Raw genomic sequence first — 21,140 nt, forward strand, 5'->3', positions numbered from 1 at the left:
ATTTCACATCTAAACTTGCACATCCTACTCTGTAAACCCAAAGGGGTGCTATTATCCAGCTGATCCTCTTTGAAAAGTAGTTTAACTTTTTAGGGATCACAGATCCACCCCCACCCCACACAGCCTACCAAAGTCCCTTCTAAAAAAGCACAGAGCCCTCCATGAATGGTGTTCTAGTAAAATTTCCCCTATCTAATTCATTTATCCTCCATGTAGTACTTATATTGGGTACTTTGGCACATAATAAGCACTTGGTAAATGGCAACTGTTATTGTTATTTATAGGACATTCTTATTTGTTCTTAGGAAAGCAGCCCTTACTGAGCTCTACTAAGAAATATATATAACTAATGAAGTAGTTTTGCACTAATTTATATCTTTATAAAAACAAAATGCACCTTAGAGTGGCCTTAACTAATAATATTTGCTCAAATGATAAAGCCACCACAGTTTTACATGTCATGGCATTTTTTAAAACTAGAATTTGCTTGAAACTAATCAATGAAATAAATCAATAAGGAAGGTTGAATTGGTATGGAAACATTCTTGCCTACTCTCTAAATAACAAGGACAGCTGCTCTTTATAAAAGCAGTAATCATTTGGGGGAGAAAGAGAAACAAAATAGCCATGAGTTTGCTTGATGTAGAATACAGATGGCCACCAAGCAATATTAGCAGTTAGACAAAATCATCAAAATTCCAAATGTCATTCATCCGCTTCCAGAGAATTGGACTAGCATGTCTTATTGAATCTCTTACAGAGAAACAAAGGTGTGTGTGTGTGTGTGTGTGTGTGTGTGTGTGTGTGTGTGTGTAACATATACAGAAAGTCTTAAGTAGTTTATGTCTATTTCAATCATCTTCCTAAAGCAGTTAACCTTGACCCCAAAGCTGATGAATTCTGCTTTCCACCGCAGCTGGAGAAGAAGGAAGGTCTGCTATTCTTAGGCAGAAAGGGACTGACCATGGGATTCCCCTTTTTAGAACTATCTGCTCCATGCCAGACTTTATAGATCTTGATAATCTGTCAAGCTTCCATAGGATTTTTTAATTCTATTTTATTTTGAGTGTCTCCACTTTAGGGACATGAACCCAAGGCATTAGAGATAGGGGATATGAAACCAGGAGAAACGGATCACAAGAGACAGAAACTATAGGGAATAGCAGTTATTGAGCACACACTATATCTCAGGCATACTGCCAATGGCTTTTACTTATATGATGAAGTTTCATCTTCACTGCATTCCTAGACATTGGTATTATTATTTCCATTGAATAAAGGAGAAAACTGAAACTCAGAGGGTAAGAGGCTTGTCCAAGTTCTCGGGGCCAGTGAGGGGCAGAGTTGAGTAGTTCCTTAGTCTTCTGATTCCAGCCCTTATGTTCTCTTTAGCATACTACTATAATGTCGTGAGAGAGAGAGAGAGAAAGGAAGCAATGTGCTATGGTTTCCACAGTCAAACTCCTTGGATGCTCTTTGGGGTATATAAGGTGGTGGTAAGAGCTCAGGCTTAATGGATAGACAACACAGTGCAACTTACTTGTAAGACTGTACTAGTTATTAAAATAGTGGAAACAAATATTTTATACTAATTCTTAAGTCACTGCTGGCCCTAGCCTCCTGAGTAGGCCCCTTTGCTGCCTCAGCTATTGGAGACCCTTCTCCAAGACTCCTCAGACTTCTTCCTTCAGCAACCAAGTAATTAAGTCATTGCACATCTGAGGGCCTCTGGGACCTTAATTCAATTTTTTGGCAATCTATTCTGAGTCATAGGTTTCTATACTGCATCAGTTGTTAATAATTTTGACTATTGCCAGTGCCCATAGCCTCCTTCTCCTCCTTCACAGACACAGTTCATCTATGCAAGTTTTAATTTGGCTAATATGGGTTCTTGATTTATGTGATGCTAAATCTAGGAAATGGGTAGAGGGAAATGGGTAGAGGGAAAAGCAGAAAGAAAGGGAAAAATTAATTGATCTATGGAACCAAGAGCTGAGAAGGAAATATAGGAAAGGAAATAAAACCTTGAAGGCTGAATTGTGAGATGGTGTTCCTGTATTTGTTGGAACACTGGAGCACACAGTATGTGCTTTGCAGGAAGCATAGTGTGTGGTTCTGGAACAGTATAATTTAATAAGTTAGTAATGAGAATTGGTCTTCCTTAAAGTTCACAAGAAACACAGGAAAAATTGGAGATTTGTTCTTAATTACTACTGGATTATGTCCCTTTATAGCGACCCACAGGTTGAGAACCACTAGAAGGGTCGCTTAAGACCATCAGAAAACACAGATATTTACATTATGATTTATCACAGTAGCAAAATTACAGTTATGAAGTAGCAATGAAAATAATTTTATGATTGGGGGTCACCACAACACAAGGAACTATATTAAAGGGTCAAGGCATTAGAAAAGTTGAGAACCACTGTTTTATAGTCAACTCTATGTAGAGATGAGACCACCCAGAACCCTGGATTTATGAAGGTTACAAAAAGATGAACTCTAACAACTTCTAATGTTAATCATAAGCAAAACACCTGAATTGACCCTTCCAAGGTTGATCAACTTCTACAAGTTCTGTAGGTAAGATGATAAATTTTTGGGTCACATAGTACTGGACTCAGTGGGTAAGCCATAGACTTGGATGTACCTATAGAAACGATCCTAGAAAATGGTCTTACCTCAGTATTTTTGTAATTAGGGAAGACAATATTTCTTATTGTTTTTTTTTAAGTTGTTATTACTTTTTGAGTTCCAGCTATGTGCCAGACATTCTGTTTTATGACTATTACTTAATTGCATGCTTATAGCAGATCTGTGAATTATGTATGATCATTTCCTCTTCACAGAGTAGACCAAAAAAAACATGAGGAACTTGCTTAATGACTCTCCACTACACTGTGGTGGAACAGGATTCACAGTGCCCTCTCCTGCTCCAAACCCAGTGCTTTTCCTGTTACAACATATGGCTTCTCAGCTGCCCAGAGACCCCAGAATGGAAGGCATGAATAAGCTTTTGTATGGAGAATGCTCTGAAAACTATGAAATGCCATAGAACTATCAGGGGTTTAAAATATATTAATAACTACTCATCCTTTAAAATATTCATTTTTACTCTTTGTCATTTAATCAGAATTGCCCTTCCAGGTTCGGGGTAGAAGCTGTTTTGCACCATCCTGATCCCCTTTGAATGAAGAGCTTGTTGTTACTCCAGCTACTGGGAGTGCTGCCAGCTAACAGCCTTCAGAGATGCCCCAGCTGTGGAGCCACCTTCCCCAGGTCATGCCCTTCCTGGGGCAGCCCACAGCCAGTGACTGATTGATGCAGGATTGACTTGGCCACCTCGGCCTACCTTTGGACACTTTGAAGAGTCATTCTGGTTCCAGAGACCTCGTTGGGGTTGGCCATGTTTGCTGTGGGCCTGCATCCTGGACTGCTCTTCACTGTCAATACTGCTTCTGCCCTCACCCCTTCTGCAGATGTTAACCCCAAAGCACTCCCTACAAATGTCCTGTGGGCTAAACACCTTCTGACTTGGCCTGTGATGATATTGTTTTACTCTTAATGAGTCAGGAAGACTCTACTAACCTTTACACCTCTTGGGGGCAAGGAGCTCACTTTATTCATTCCTAAAGCACCAGTACTTGTCCCGCCATGAGGTCCAGAAAAGTTATTAATTCTATGCTCACTGAAGGAGAGATAGGCCTGTGAAAGTCAGGATAATGATGTTAGTCAACACTTATATAGTGTTTACAACCTGCCAAGTACTATTTTAAGAACTTTGGACATATCAACTCAACCCTCACAATAATCCTAGGAAGTTATTACTGTGATTATTATTATTGCTATTTTTTAGATGAATAAAGGGAAGTACCTAATGCTCATACGTTCTCCTAAGGCCACTTGTCTGGTGGTGGGTTTGTGTTTTCATTGCCCGGAACCTGTCTCTGAAGCTCAGCCTCCTAACTGCTACTCCTTCCAGACTCACTTCTGGTTCCTGGCACATACCAGTTCTCCCCACCTATTTACCAGAGGGGGTTGGAAGGGAGCAATATAAGGGAAGGGGAGCTGGGATCATCACAGCATGCTTCCTAGGTGCACTGAAATGTCTGTCTCATGTGCCTGCACAGCTGCCTGGCATTTAGGATGGAGGGCTGTGACTTTGGTGAGCAGCAAGGTTTGGGGACCACTGAGACAGGTGGTACTTTCAGGCACACGAAGTGCCGTTATAACAATGCCCAGCAGAGGCCCAGGGATGTGCAGTGACGGCCGAGGCACCATGGCAGAGAGGGAAGCAGCCAATCCTCTCTTCCAGAACCCAGCAGGGCTCTCTGAGCCACACTTCCTGAGGCAGGCCTGGAATCAGAACCTGCGGGCAGGGGGCACCACACACCTCACATGTGCACCCAGTGATTCCTCTGGAAGTAGAGGCTTTGGGGCTGACAAACGCTGCACCGGAAAGGGGTGGGGGAGCCCCTCCAGGGGTCAACAGAGCCAGCTTGCTCTGAGCATTGTCCTTTCCTTCCTCCAGCAGGATGCCAGGAGCCCCGCAGCAAGGGGCTCATTTGTCTTCATTCCCAGCACAATAACGTGCTGCTGGCCTTTCTCTTGGGCCTTGTTCAGAGCAACAGGATATAGCCTCTGCCAGGAAAGAAGGAAGGAAGCAGGGAGGGAGGGAGGGAAATAACAGGAGCTCAGAATCTCCAGGCCCCCAGCCTGGACACAGACCCTGAAAAGACCCGGGACTATGAGGGGAAGGCCCAACAGAGGGGATCTGGATTCAACCAGGCTCGCAGGAGAAACCCTTGTCAATTGCCAGGCAATCCTTAATCAGATATAAAATGAGTAACTGTCAAAAGCTGAGCTATCGTGTCTGCATGGCCTCTGTCCAACTTCTATCTTAATGTAGTCCTCTGAACATTTCGAGAAGGAAAATAGGCTCCCTGCAGAATGGGGTCTTCTTTTCTTTCTCCATTGATATTAAAAAGAAGAATGCATGCTTTGGAGCTGTATTCTTTTTCAAGCTCTTCATCCCAGATCGACAGCAGCAGACAGTGTGTGTGTGTGTGTGGGGGGGGGGGGGGGGGGGGTGAATGGGGACAGAATAGGGACATCATAGGGGCTTAGTCATAGGAGAGATGGCGAGGGGGGTGGATTGAAGAATAGAAATCAATGTTGCAATCTAGCACATTAGGTAGTATCAAAACAATGAACAGCCAATACATTCTGACACATGCTTATTGAACTCCAAGTATATGCCAAACGTGGCTATGGTGAGTTGTATGTTGCTGACCCAGAAGCTGACAGTTCAGTAGGTGGCTCAGGCAGGTAATGGACAGCCAAGAGTGTTCGAATGTCTTATACAGCAAGAGTCAGCAACTGCAAGTCCGGGGGGCCCTCGTGAAGAGACCCGCTCACCACGCACCTGGGAGAGATGAAGAGCTGGAAGGGAGTGTAGGATCCCCTTCTTCACAGGCCAGGCTGCTGAAGAGAGCTGTGCTCATTTTAGATTAACATCCTGGTCTTGCCTCTAGGACTCTTCTGAGGCACAAGGCAAGACATCATTAGAATCAATGAAAACATGGGCCCTTGATGTGAAGTTATGTCATTTCTGTCACAGAAATGACATAATTACTTTTTTTTAAAAAAAAACAAAACAAAACTTACTTGAATTTCAGCACAGACACACTGTAGTGAGTAGGCTTGCACTCTTGCTCTCTACCTCTCTGTTCTGTGGTTCCAATCTAGAGGAGGGATGCAGAGAGGAGGAAGTGACATAGGCCTGAGGACCTGTCTGTGCTGGGCACTGGGTAAGAAGGTGGAGTAACAGGTTCCTGGCCTTCCCTTCAGAGCTGCCGCCAGCAGTGCATGGTGGGAAGTGAGGCTGGAATAAAGTCCTGGGGAATTCAATCCGACTCCAGAAGCCCTGTCTCTCCACCAGGCAGTGTTGCCTTTGGATGATGCTTCCCAGAAGAGATGAGGCCAAGGAATGGTGAGAGGGATAGAAAGGGAGGAAGACACACTTGTTAGCTATGTACTCTGTCGAGCACTTTCCACATCATTTCTCTTATCACATTGCCACGAGTTACAAACTCAATTTTCAACAGACTAAGGAGTGACCATGGAGTTGCAGAAGAATAGATGGTGGCGATTTGCACAAGAATGCATCGCTGGTAGGGAGCAGAATTGGGATCCTTCCCCAAATAGGCCTCAATCCAAAGCACACATTCTTAGCAGTGCCCACCCTCTGATTCAATACCCTCTCCTGGCTGGGTGTACCATCCAATGGAACCAAGAGGAAATGGATGTTGGATGAAACTCACCTGAGAAGGAGACCCTCAACTCTCCAATGGTGAAGATTTCCTCTTTCAGGTTAACAAGGAAACACACTCTTTCTCAGAGCTTGAACGCTTCTCTTACAACCTGTCATTTCTCCTTCTCTCCATAGTAAGTGGTTTTGGACAGTGGAAGAAAAGGAGGGAGTTTGTTTTTAAAGAAAGGCAGGATTTTGCTACCTAAAGTGTGGTCCTTGACCTGGCAGCTGTGGCATTACCTGGGAGCTATTAGAAATGCAGACTCACCAGCCACAGTCCTAGTGACCACTGTCTCCTCAGGACTGGCACCTGGGCCACCACCCAAAATGGTGCTTCCTTTCTGCTCTCATCTCTCCTGCCCTTTAGAAAAGAAATAATTTTTCTCTTTTAAGAGTGAACGTACTATAGAATCTGCTCTCTGAAAATGCCTCTGAAATAAGTAGAAGAAAATCCCTTTGATATACTAATCATATCCATTAGACCTGCACTTTTCAATATGACAACCACTTGCTACAGGTGGCTATTGACATGAAAATTAACTAAAAATTAAAATTTAAAATTCACTTTCTTGGTCACACTAGTCCCACATGGCTAATGACTTCCATAGGGGAGCAGAGTTATAGACCATTTCCCCCATCCTGGGAAGTTCTAGTGGACAATACTGCTTAGATTCTTCTTATTTCTGCTGGTCTTGTGCTAACCCACAGCCCAGCTTCTTCCAAAGTAGGAGCTTAATCAACGCTCCTTGACTCGCATTCACAGCTTCACTTATTGGAAAATAAAAATGGCATGAGGGGCTCAGGATCTGTTTTCCAGCTCCTGCTCTGTCTGTTGAGGAACCTGTGAAGAGGTAATAAGAGTACCTCATAGTAGTCTAGAAGCTTGTGTTTTTTATGGCTTTGATAATCTTGCCAACTGTACAGTTCTTAGGGTGAACAACTCATGCTGGTCAGACTGGGACTGTCCTGATTTTAAAACTGTAAGTCCCATATGGTGAGAACCCCTATTCTCAGGCAAACAAGGACTTGAAGGTCTCTTCCAGTTATAAAATACTATGACCCTGTGCAAGTCAGAGGGTGGGGTGGCAGGAACCCTAAAACTTTTGCAAACAGCAGAGTGTGATTAGGAGCTTAGGCTCAAAAATCATTCAAACCTGGGTTCTAATACTGTTGCCATTACTTGATTTCCAAGTGAACGTAGGCAATTACTTAATTTCTCTGAGACTCAGTTTCCCCATGTGCAAATGGAAACTGCTGATAATAGTTCTTCCATGCATTATTGCGAAGATCAATTTAGCAAAGTTTTGCACAGTGAAGAACTCTCAGAGCTAGGCTAGCGATGATCAATACAGCAGACTGCAAAAGGAGGTAGGTCTATCATTAGGTGGACTGTGACCCTGACATTCATTTGTAGCCCAAAGTATTGGCTGAAAGAAAGATGACTTGCTTATGAGCTATGAATCTCCTCTTCACCCCAAACTCCCACAGCCCTTGACGCAGACTCATCTCTAATAAATAACAGCTCGAACTGGTTAAAGAGAGCTCATTTCCACTCCCCATTCCCCTGCTGAGATAAAGTGACTGATGGAGCAAGTTTATTGAAACACGAACTAATCATTCCTGTTACCAGAGTAGGCTTTTGGCAGAGCCCTGCGAAGAAAGAAAGAGTGAGTGAAAAAAGTGTCCTGAATTGCTGAGACAGCATTGTATTTAGACAATTAAGTTTGAAAAAGCAAGACAGTTCCTGTAACCACCTCCCACACTCCCTACTCCAAGAACAAAAGGTTTTGTTGAAAGTATTCATATGGATATTAATACCGACACTTTAATGAGCCCCTCAGTAAACTCATCAGCAGTAATTACACCCATGCACTGTGCCACCAGTGGGAAGGTTCAAAATTGCACCTCCAAAAATTAGTAACTTGTAAGTCAACCCCACAGTCACGTCAAGCAGCCCACACTTGATGGCTGATTCACAAAGATTCCTTGACACCTCTGTAGTTAAAGGGGCCAGATCACCATGGGAAGTCTGCAGCAAGGGAAAAGTTCACATTTACAAAAGGCCTCTATGTCAGAAAAAGCAGTTTGGAGGAATCAGAGACATAGCTTTCTGCCTAGGTTAATGATGGCAGCAGTATTAGTGCTGCTGAACACTTGCTAAGTACTTGCTGGGTGCCAGGCAGGTGCAGAGCATTGCATGGGCTCAACCTAGGGATGTTTCTATGATACCCATGTTACAGATGAGAAACTGAGGCTCAGAGGACATAAAGGGCTTTGTCCAAAGTTTGAGTGATAAAATGCAAAGCTGGATATTTGAGCCAAGTGTCTAGATGAGATTTGAGCCTCTCCTATGGAGAGAGATGAAAAAAATTAGCCTTTTCATCTCATTTTCTAAAGATATTTTAGAGATTGAAGTTTTCCTGGGATTTGGCCTTGACCCTTAGTATGTAAATTCATAGTGGAAACACTGCCTTCCTAATTTTCCTCACTCTCTCTCTCAATTTGCCCCTCTCAGGCTGAGTCCACATGCAAAACAAGGTTCAGACCTCTCCTCTACTACTCTGGCTTCTATATCTTTGTCCAATCTTTCCCCTTGCCTTTTTCTTAATTAGTTACTTAGAGAAATAACATGGTCTGAGAGGGTCCAACAATGAAAGAGAACCTATATATATAAAAGCTTAAGCGACAGGTCAACTGGACAACCAGATGACTGGCTGGTAGCTACAACACACACTGACCACCAGAGGGCAGACTCTAATGCACAGGCATGGAAATATGGGACTGATGAATCTCAGAGGGAAGGAGGAAGGGGGGGGGGGGGGCAGGAAGAGATTAACCAAAGATCCTATATACATACTAGAGGCCCAGTGCAAATTTGTGCACTGGTGGGGTCCCTTGGCCTAGCCTGTGGGTATTGGGCCAAAATCAGCAGTCTGACATCCCCCAAGGGGTCCCAGATTTTGAGAGGGCACAGGCCAGGCTGAGAACCCAATGCATGAATCCATGCATTGGGCCTCTAGTGAGAATATGAGTGAATGAGAGAAAATGAAAGAGTAAAAAGAAGCAAATAAAAGTAAAACAGAGGGAATTAGGGGACAGAGAGATGAATGAAAGAGAAAGAAGAAATAAGGCATTGAAACACCCAGACTTGGTTTGAATCACTGCTTTTACTATCTGTACAATATTTAGTAAAGCACTCTAAGTTTCCTCCTATGTAAAATGAGGGTGAGACGTCTGTCTTATCTCATAAAATTGTTGTAAGGATCAAATAAAATAATGTTTATGCATTTCCTGCCACCCAATAGGCACCCCATAAATCCATTTACTTCCTTAGTTCCCTCCTTCTTCTCTCCCTCCCTCATCAAATACCACCTATACCCAAGGCACAGTCCAAGGCACCACAGTCAACCTTACCATTTTAGTCCTTGAAACAACTCATGAATGACATGGTATTATTGTCTAATTTTACAATGAGGCCTAGAGAGGACATCATAAATTAGGACATTACCACCTAGCAAGTGACTGGTGACTGTCCCAGCCAGAATTTCAGATCTGGGGAAAGAAAGGAAGAATAAGGTGTGGGGATTGGGGGGGCGGGTGAGGGGGGATGCTGGCATCTGAACTGATGGGCTTTATAGTTTTCTTCTTTAGCTGTTTCACTGGAGGGCTGCTGGGGAAATTATCCAAATCATGTTAATGAGCAATTGAGTGCTGGAGTTTCTCTGAGGGAAGATAGTTAACAAAAGCTTCTCATTGGGGCTGGCAGCCAGGAGCTGTGATCATTATCTCACTGATACCACTAAGGAGCTCTCAGCTCAATTAACTCAATTGCCTCCTCTCAGGGTGAAGTGGGGCTAATAAAAGTTAACCACCTTGGCGGCTCCTGGGAGAATGATTCTGTTCCCATTGAAGCACTTTCGGACCATCTGGTGATGAATGGTGTCAATGCACAAGTCAAGGTGACCATTGGCTGGGCCCAGGGAGAGCCTCCAGTGCACTAAACAAACCCTTCAAAGCTCTGGAGAAGGTCCTACAGAGGCGGGTCTGGATCCAAGACCCATCACTATGTTGAGTGTAGCTGTCAACCTCTCTGAGTCCTGGTTCCTTCTCTATAAAATGGAGTAAATAAAATTTGCATCCCAACAGAGGTGTTGGTGGATAAAAAAGAAAGATGTTGACAAAGAGCCCTACGCACAGTAGGTATTTAGCAAACTTGAGGTCTCTTCTCCTGAGCAGTTCTCTTTGGGGAAGGAGAAGGATAGGGAGAGAAATGTAATCCTCACAGACAGACACACTCATTTGCATCCCCTCTTTAGGGAAATGAGTTTCCCAATTCATTCTTGTGGATTTGAGTAGGCAAATCACTTTTGGTGGTATGAGTTTAAATGATGTTATCCAGTTGGTTTCTTCCTTTCTTTCTCTGCCCCATTACTACATAAATCTATTTCTGCTTTTTTCTTTCTCCCCCATAGTCCTTCCTTACTGAATGTTTGCTCTGTGCCAGGTACTGTGCTGAATGCCTTCCCGAGTTACTCATTTCACAATAGTAATCAATGTTATCTCCCTTCTCCACTGATAAGCCAGTGGAATAAGAACAATTGTAGTCCGTATATTACAGTGAGGAAACCAAAACACAGAGAAGTAAAGAAACGGGTCCAGGGTCATAGAGTATTAAGAGTCATAAGAGGGGAGTTGAATCTCCAACACATGTCTGTCTGGTTCCGACATGCTTTTAGCATGATTGGGGTCAAGAACCCTTTCTTAGATCATCCGGCAAGTGTCCAGCTGACCAGGCTTTGGATGTGTGAGGTTTTAATTCACTTCCTTACAAGGACGCTGCTTCCCCTCCATGTCTTCTCTCCCACTATCCACGTACGGGGATGGAGGGCATGGTGGTGGTGAGCGGCTACAACCACAGGAGAAGGGCTGCCCTTTAGGGAGTGAGCAGGCATCAAGAAAGAACAAAACTGAGTCCTTGAATGACCTTGAGGGACAGAACCCCATAAACCACTGGACCAGCTTCAGACCTGTGGCCTCTCTGATCTGGCCCCTCTGCTGGCTCAGTCTTATTTTGAGTCAGGTACGCCCCTGTCTGAGGGATGCCTTTAGTTCAATAGGAGCAGCCAGTTCTCAGACCCAGCCTTTCTTCCCCCAGACATGCCAAAGGGCTAGGATGAGCTCACCTGAATGAATATAGAAGGGGCTGAATTCTAATTCTAACCAGTTCAGCTGGTGAAAGCTGTCGTAAGCAGTCCGTACTCAAGGCAGCAGCCAGCATGTGACTCATTCCAACAGTACAAATGGGATTAACAGCTAAGGGATTCCCAAATGTTTCCCCTGGGTTTCCAGCAATACCCTGATGTCGCTGGCCCTGTTGGTTTCCCCACCTTCTTTCGTTTCTAAATCCACCTTAAACAGCTTTCTCTCAAACACTGTTAGAATAAGATTTTCGGACAATATAGGGCTGGTGGATCCAAGTCCCAGTCTTCAGTGCTTTATCTTACTTGGGGGTGTTGAGCTTTATTGAGAGATTAAGTTTCCTTCACCTTCCATGTTGCCCTGAGACTCAGAATGCATTCACTTATGAAGGAAAGAAAAATAAACTGAGGTGCTAGGAAGACCCCACAGCTGAAGGTCTGCTCTGGACGTGGGAAGACAGGAGCTGAAGCCCTGGTTCTGGTGCTGACAGTTGTGTGAACGTGTGACAAATGATTCCCCCTGATTCCTCCAGGCTCCTCAGCAATAAAAATCCGGAAGTTGGCTAGACTAGATCAGGGCTTTTTAAATGTTAATGTGTACATAAATCACCAGAGGATGTGAACATGCAGGTTTTGACTCCATAGGTCTAGGCTTGGTCTAAGAGTCTGCATTTCTAACAAGCTTCCAGGTGATACTTTTGCTGCTGGACCACAGTTGGAATAAGGGTGTTTCAAAAGTCGCCTCCAGCTCCTGCACTCTGCACACCTCACACTCTTTTAAAAGTGACAAGAATAATGTTTCCAGTGGGTTCAAGTATATACTTACACATTCATTTGTTAAATTACACATATAAAACAGGAGGTTAAGACTTAAAATAATACAGAAATATAAAAACACAGAATGTGGATGTGCCCCAGTGATTCCACCCCAAGAAAGAACTATTGTTAATGTTGTCAGGTACTTAAAAATATGACCACCCACCAGAAATGCCTCTCAACTGCTCAAGGAGCCTCTATGACCTCTTTTAAAACAGTAAAGTTTCTTCTCCAGCTTTGTGATTGCAACACCTCAGTGTGCTGGGTGACAAGATAGTGAGTTTGGCCTTATTTCTGTTTGTTTTGTTAATCCTCACTCGATATTTTTCCCATTGTTTTTCAGAGAGAATGGGAGAGAAGGAGGGGGGAGAGAGTGAGAGAAACATCAATGAGACAGACACATTGATTGATTGCCTCTCACACATCAACACCCCAACTGGGGTTGGGAATAAAACCTGCAACCTGGGTCCATGCCCCCTGACCAGAAATCAGACCTGAGACCTGTAGGTGTGTGCGCTGATGTTCTAACCACTGAGCATACTGGCCCAGGGAAGTTTGGGCTTATTAAGTGGAGGAGTGAGTTGTGTTCTCTGACGGGGATTCAGAGTTGATGGTGACTTCAGAGAGGGAGAATGAAAACACAAAGGGGCCAGAAATGTAGGCACCTGGGGCTTTCCAAATAGGGGCTTTCTCCTTCTTCACATCTCAGTGGGGGCATTGCCCAGATATTGGGGGAATGTTTGGCATATGTTTTCCCTACAAAATGCCCTGTGACATCAAAGAGTGATCTAAGGAAACCAAGAAATATGAAAATTTCTTTGGCATTGGGCTCAGGACCAATTGGTTCTAGCTACCTACAGTAGAATTCCCTTAGTCCAGGGGACTCAGGAAAGGGGAAGGCTTTATCTTCTGCCCCTTCAAGTGCACAGATGAGAGGGCCAGATGCAAACTCTGGCTTTGCAGTTGTTTTAAGAGCAGACTCCTGAGACAAGATTACCTGATTGCCCTCAGGACTGCATTCAAACTACTGAAGGTGGCTATCCCTGGCTTGGTCTCTCTCCTTATCCAGTCTTTTCCTCCTCCCATTCTCCTAGAGGGAATCTTGATGTTCTTATAAAAGCAATCTCCCCAAATGAACTCGGACTTTCTTGCCCCTGGACCTTTTTTTAGGCTATACCCTCTTCCTTCAATACACCCCTGATTCTGTCATCTTTGCACAACCTTAGCTGATCTTCCCTCCTTTCCCTTCACCAAGTGATATGGGGTAGCTCTTCTCCCTGATGGATCTATATATCCCTATAATAACACTTCTTACATGCCATAGTGTAATTTTGTCTCCTACATTAGACCGGAGATCCTTGAGAACAGATATCCTATCCTATCCTATTTAATTACCTCCTTCCTCAGCATAAAGTTTACTCATCAAATATTTGTTAAATGAGTAAAAAAAATTTAACTCACTCAATGAGAATTAAGATGCCAATTACTACAAATGCTTTCATGAATTAATTTCTGTTTAGTTGAGGATTTACTAATAAATATAGGGTATTTGACTCATTTACTTCATGGACAAATTTTTAGGACACAGTATGACATAGTGAAAGACAGTGGACTTTGGATCAGAGAGACCCAAGTCTACTAATTTTTTTTAATTTTTATTTATTTATTTATTTTTTAATTCTTTAATTAAATTATTATCTTTATACATATACCATTGCCCCCCTCCTCCTATACATGCCCTCCCTCCTCATTATATGATGTCATTAGATTTGAAAGAATTATTCTAATCATTAGCATAAGATTAAATGAGATAATAGACTTGAAAAAAAAACTATAGTGGTATGTACAAATGTCAGCACTTTTTATAATGGTCCATAAAGAAAAATTAATGAATTAATATGCTAAATGAGTGTCACCAACATAGGAGATGACTCCATATATATGTTATGAAGATATTATCTCTCAGTTACACTCCCCCTACACACACACACACACACACATTTCAGCACTCTATTTTGAGAGAATGAGCTGGGACACTTCGAACCAAATGCTGCCTTTGCCAGCAGCGCCCTTTTAGGCTCTGCTAATAGGGGGTGCTAGAGAGAAGGATGGCAAGGCTGGCAGAGGAAGAACAAACTTGCTCTTTCCTGTTTGCTTCCTGTTCTTGTCAATGTCACCCCTGCCTTGCTTCTTCACCCTAGAAGCAGCAGTTCCTTCCAGGGGGCAGTTTTCCATGCTTGGGGAAATCAGCTTCATTGCATCCCCCAGGGACACCAGCACCAGCTACTGGCACTCTCTCCTGAGAGGTCTGGTTGCAGCACCACAGAGGGCCTCTTCTGAACTCTGAGACCCTAGTACCAACTGAGCAACACCCATGTTTCAGTCCTCCAGGCTTCTTCTCCAATTTCTACATTTTTATAATTCCAACCTCTCCCTTAATCCACTAGAGATGGAAGCAGCTTCCTGCAATTGTTATCTCCCATTACTCCTTTTGCTATATTAATATTTTAACATGAAGTTAGCAATTCTTTATATTTAATTCTCTTTGCTAAAATAACTGGTGTGTTTTCTGTCTCCTAATTGTATCCTGAATCCATATACTCACTGACATATTCCATTAGCTTAGGAGAAAAAAAAAATAGAGAACTTGTGTGGGAAAGAGCTAAGGAAACTCTGGTTGCCCCTTATGAAGGCTCCTTGAAAAATTCTAGAGTGTTCCTGTGGTGAGCAACTTCTGAGATGGCCTCACTGACCCCTACATTCTGGTATTTATGATGGAATCAATAGGATGCCACTTCTAAGATTAGGTTATAAAAAAGACTATGCCTTCCATCTTGTATGCTTTCTCTTAAATTGTTCACTTTTTGGGAAGCTAGTTGTCATGTGGTTAGGCAGCCCTACATGGCAGGGAACCAAACACATGAGTGAGCTTAGAAGCAGTTCGCCCTCCTACCCTCAGTCTAGCCCTCAGATGTTACTGCAGCCTCACCTGATCATGTGACTGTAAACCCAGAAAAGACCTTTAGCCAGAGAGATCCAGCTAAACCACACCCAGATTCCTGACCTACAGAATTGAAAAGTAAATGTGCATTATTTTGAACCAGTAAGTTTTGGGGCAACTTGTTACATAGCAATAGATGACTAATAAAGTTCCTTTTATTGAGAATCTACGGAAGGACAAAAGAAATTTTTTTTCTAACTTTTTTTTTTTAATCAGGTGAATATGGAAAACTGGACTAAGAATCAGCAATTATACATAATTTCATTCAATTGAATATTCAATTAGTTCCTACTATTTTATTTTCTCTAAACCTTGGTGTGTGTGTGTGGTGTGTGTGTGTGTGTGTGTGTGTGTGTGTGTGTGTGTGTGTGTGTGTGAAAGTGTACTAGTGGAGAGGGAACTGGTACAAAGATAATTGAACTACATATTTCTAAAAAACCTTCTGGCTCTAATTTACCCCTGGGTGTATCCAATAAATGGGCTGGATAAGTAAATAAAAAAACACATGTAAAAAAACTCTCAGTCTCATTTTTTAAGAAGCTTTTGAGGTAATTGAGACCACAAGACATGGATAAAATTTAGTAACCTAGGGAGACCAGAACTAATCAGGATTCTTGTTTGCAAACAGTAAATTTGTCAGGGTAAGTTAAGGTCTTTAACAGCATGCACAAACTATCAGTGCTTTAACCTTATCAAAGTGCATTTCTTGGCATATGGAGGGGAACTCTGCTCTACGTTCTCATTCAAGAACCAGGAGCTCAGGACTTTAGATTGTGAGGGAATGATGCCTAGGTGCAGAGTCAGCTGGAGATCACTGCCATTGTCGAGCACTAGTCATAGATGCAAAATGTAGCACGTTGTCTTCACTTTGGAGGAACTATCCAGCATGCCCTAAGCTACTAGATGACTAAAGACTTCACTGACATGGCAGCCCCATGAATCTCTCTAGGGTTGATCTCCCACCCTCTGGAGTATGTGAGTCTGACCAAGGCCTCCAGTGTGCTAGCCACTGTCTGTTCCTCTTATCCAGTCAATAAGACATGACCCAGGAAGGACCAGCACTCTGTTCTCCATTTTGCTCAGGCTATACTACAACAGAGGCCAGGTAAGTTAGCACAGTCCTCAGAAAATGAATATTATTATCTGTCCCATGTGGATACAAATAATTTCTCATCTTTTTAAGCAGAAATGGGGAAGAATGCATTCAATACAACAACACTGGCATACTATATCCCTGAAGCCCTAGCAATCTGTTCTAGCAGGGTTCCCACATCTGGCATAGCCGCTGCTACCAGGGCTGCTACTGAGTTATGTTTGTAGTGGTCTTCATTCTCTAAAATCTATCGTCTTCCTGCAGGGACAAGACTGGTGAATTATATGGGGCTGCCACTCCTGCCATTTTTTAAGTGTCTAATGGGGAGACTAATCCCCTACTTCCCCCAGGTATGATTGTTTTTGATTTACTGTCTTGGCTGGGGTGGTGAACAGTTTCAGAGTTTGTCTCTTTGTCTTTCCTGCCATGATAGCCCTTGCCCCACAATCCAAGAATCTAATGTGGAATTACTCCAATTGTTAAATATATAAATTCCAATTATACACTCTTGAACTAAGAAAATTACCACTGGGTGGGTCCCTGGGCTCAGAAGGCTTACTACGAGTCAGACTTTAGCCAGGATTTTATTTATTACCTGTTTCCTGTACGCAGCGCTGGCTGCACAATTCACAGAGCCCAGCACAAAATGAAAATGCAGAGTCCCTGTACAGAAAGCAAGCAGAGAGTGCCATTAATGGTACATATAAAGATCTTCCTTTTTTTCTTTCTGTTGTCTCTCAATTTGTCGTGGTGTTTTTGTTCCCTATGTCATGTAAGTAAATAAACCTTTAAAAATTTTGAAATTATTAGCGTTCATTTTTACCATGCTAGCTTTAAATACAAATATTAAAGTATTCAACTTTAATGCACAGTCACTCAAATTACACATTTGTATTTCAAGGCTTGTCCCTAATGGTGCCTCAAGATGGCCACAAGAAGCAAATATAAGCCCTATTCAGGAAGGTTGGAAGGAGGACACCCCCTCTCAGGTGTCCCCCTGCCCCAGGCCTAGAATCAGCAGATAGAGCACTCCTAGGCATGAAGAGATATATTTGCAGAGTAAGTGCAAGCTGGCCTTTCAAAGCAGGATGCACATTTTCTCGCTCTGGGGTTCCCTTTCTCACAACCACTGTGCTAATGTGCCTTATCCTGACCAGGAGGCAGTGTGAGAGGAAGTTGAGCTAGGCACCCTAACTTCCCAGTGCCTGCCATCCCAGCTTATGGAAGACAGGCAACCTCCAAGGATCTTTCAACCTCTGTTCTAGGACATGCTTGGAACTCAGGCCAAATGTGAGTAAGAAGCCTGACTCTGGCAAGACACAGCCTCTGGCCCATCACTCACCAGCACGAGACAGCAACACTCTTGAACTAAGAAAATTACCACTGGGTGGGTCCCTGGGCTCCCATGCCTTATCCAAGATGCTATATGATGCTTGGGTCTGACCCTCCCTCTGCCAAGGCCCAGGTCCTTCCCAGAGTGGAGGTCAGGAGTGATTGCAGGACACACAGAGGGAGGTTGGGTGGCTCTAGAGGGTGAGCAAGCAGGGAAGCAAGTGGTAAAGAACTTGTGGGAGTTGGAGGTCATGCTGACGTTCACTGTCTCATTGTTCGTCACTTATAAAAGAAATTTAAAGATAAAATTATTAAGAGTTAAAAGATAACAGATGTCTCTGAAGTGTAACCTCTGGATTAAATACCCTGACTATATGTTCACTAAATACCCTTGCAGTGTATTTTCCTGCTTAGAGCAATGTAACATCTCAGGGTATGGACAAAATAAACAAACAGATTTACAGAGCTCACTGAATGGATGCCAAAGCATGTTAAAACAAATGGGAGATGATAATGATACTCAGATATGACAAAAATAATGAAGGTGAAGCAAAAATGACTAAAATCTTGGAAATATTGACCAACCCTTAGATCCCTACCATGGATGGTAGATATTATTATTATTATATATCACTATATTAAAACCTGAGAGAGTTATATTTTGGAAAAAATATTTAATTTTATGAAACAACCAGAATTCCTCCTTTCTCTTTGCCTTCATATGAACAGAAGCAAGCAGAAGATAGAGCTGAGAATGTTGGTGTCAGAAAGAGGTCTGGACCTGTATGTGCTCAAAATATTCAATGTGTGCATGGATGGGTCGCTGGATCAGCTGAGCACTGGAAGGGAAGGCTACACCCATGACTGTGTGTAAGTGTGTCTGGTGGAGAGCTGGGGAAACACCGATCCATTCAGGTAGGTTTCTCCATGATCATTATCTGTGTGTCAACATAACAATGAATATTTACACAGGGCTTTGCAACTTAGAAAGCTTTTTCTCACAATGCATTGTCTCACTTAATCCTCAGAGCCCTATAAAGCATGTAGTATTTTTGTCTCCATTTTCCAGATGAAGAAATATATGACTCAGAGATTAAGTGAGCTTTCTAAGCTGTACATAGTCATTCATCATGGAGCCCAAATTGGCACCCTGTTCTCCTGTTTCCCAGAGTCCCTACGTGCCACCACTAGTTCATGCGGAGGAGTCAGACGGGACTAGGACACGCTCCCAAAGAGCATTTGTCTACAAGGACTCCTTGAGAACAGTTGGCACTGCTAAGAACTCTAAGAAGACAGAGAAAATGTACACAGTATGACCTTTACCCTGGAAGAGTTTACACTCTTAAATGTTTTTGGAACAATTTTAGAGTTATAGAAAAGTTGCCAAGATGGCACAGAGATTTCTATATTCTAGAACCTTTCACCCAGCTTCCCCTGGTGTGGATATCTTACATCACCATGGTATGTTTGTCAACCCTAAGACATTAACTTTGGTACATAACTATGAACTAGACTGCAGGTGTTATTTGGATTTCCTCAGTTTGCCCACCGATGTCGTTGCCTCTGTTCCAGGACCCAATCTACATGACCACATTGTGGTCACTTATCCTGGCTTCTTAATCTCCCCCAATCTGTGACAGTTTCTCTGTCTTTCTTTGTCTTTCATAACATTGATCTTGACACTGATTGGGTATTTTGTGGAACGTCCTTCAGTTTGTGTTGATCTGATGTTTCTCTTGTGGTCAGACAGAAGCTATGGCTTTTGCAGAAGAATACAGAGATGGTTTGCCAGAACAATGCGTGCATCTTTTCAACAGGACTTGTCACTGGTAATGTTAACCTCGAGCACTTGGTTAAGGTGGTGTCTTACAGGTGTCTCAACTGGGAAGCTGCTCTTTTTCCTTTCTGTAGTCTAGTCATTAGAAGTGAGTGAGTCACTAAGTCTTATCCACTCTCAAGGGCAGGAAATTAAGTTTTGCCTCTGGAGAAAGGAGTATCAAGGAATTCGGGACATATGTTAAAATCACCGCAGTAATTAGTACATATGCAGGGGGAAGACAATTTGAGGCTACGCAAGTATTTTGTTTATCCTTAATTTCAGCATTCATCTGTGGATCTTGCCTGAGGCAATTATTACTGAAGCGCTCTAATGCTGATTTTCTATCTCCCTCCTGTCTTTTATATTTATTATTGGAAATGTTCTGACAGGCAAATGGACTCATCTCCATCCCCCTATTTATTTATTATCCAATCAATCATTTATTTATGTCAATATGGACTCATAGGTATTTATTATAATCCAATGCAATTGTTATTTATTTTGTTGTAATTGTCATTTAATTGTGTTGCTCAAACTGTTCTAACCTTGGCCATTGCTGTTGGTTTTTATGCTCTTTTATTTATTTATTTATCTTAATATATTTTATTGATTTTTTACAGAGAGGAAGGGAGAGAGATAGAGAGCCAGAAACGTCGATGACAGAGAAACATCGACCAGCCGCCTCCTGCACACCCCCTACCGGGGATGTGCCTGCAACCAATGTACATGCTCTTGACCGGAATCGAAACTGGACCTTTCAGTCCGCAGACCGACACTCTACCACTGAGCCAAACTGGTTTCGGCAATGCTCTTTTATTTTGTCATCCCTCATTCTTTCATTCTTTTCTTTTCTTTTCCTTTTTTTTTTTTTTTTTTTTTTTTTTTTTTTTTTTTTTTTTTTTTTTAACACTTGCGGGGTTTTTTCTTGTTTTTTTTTTTTTTTTTTTTTTTTTTTTTTTTTTTTTAATGTTTTTGTTTTGTTTTGTTTTGTTTTTCTTCTCCTGAAGCTATATGTGATACTCCAGGCTCAACTTGTATTTCTCCAAGGAATCCTGGTTTCTTTTATTGGAAAATGGTGTTTAGAATCAGAGACCTGAGCACTAAAGTTGTATTATAGTTATTGGAGTGTCTTTGCTTCTAGGCCTTCTCTGTGAAGAGTGTCTACTCACCTACACATACATCTTCTCTACCCATGTGTATCTTCATCAAAGTAAATGGGAGCTTTTGCTGATATCTCCAACTCCAACCCAGATTCATAGGCATCATTCTAGCATCCTGCTTATGCTTCCTGGTTATTTTTTTTCCCCAACAGTGAGCAGAACCTGATTCTACAACCTGTGGGTGATGAACTGTCTCTGAGTGAGAGAAATACAAAATAGAATAGGAAACCAGAGAACCCATCTGTGGGACTATAGGCAACTCTTATGTAAGACAGATATATCCAAATTGAAGAATCTTTGATGGATGTTAAATGTGTATAGGGGAAAATCCATATTTAATTAAAAACTTTTTTATTTATATCATCCTGTGTGCCCTGCTTCTCCATTACCTCCCACACCAGAACAGCT

Source organism: Pipistrellus hanaki (assembly GCF_964339955.1).
Source record: "Pipistrellus hanaki genome assembly, chromosome: 2".
In the NCBI taxonomy this organism is placed as follows: Eukaryota; Metazoa; Chordata; class Mammalia; order Chiroptera; family Vespertilionidae; genus Pipistrellus; species Pipistrellus hanaki.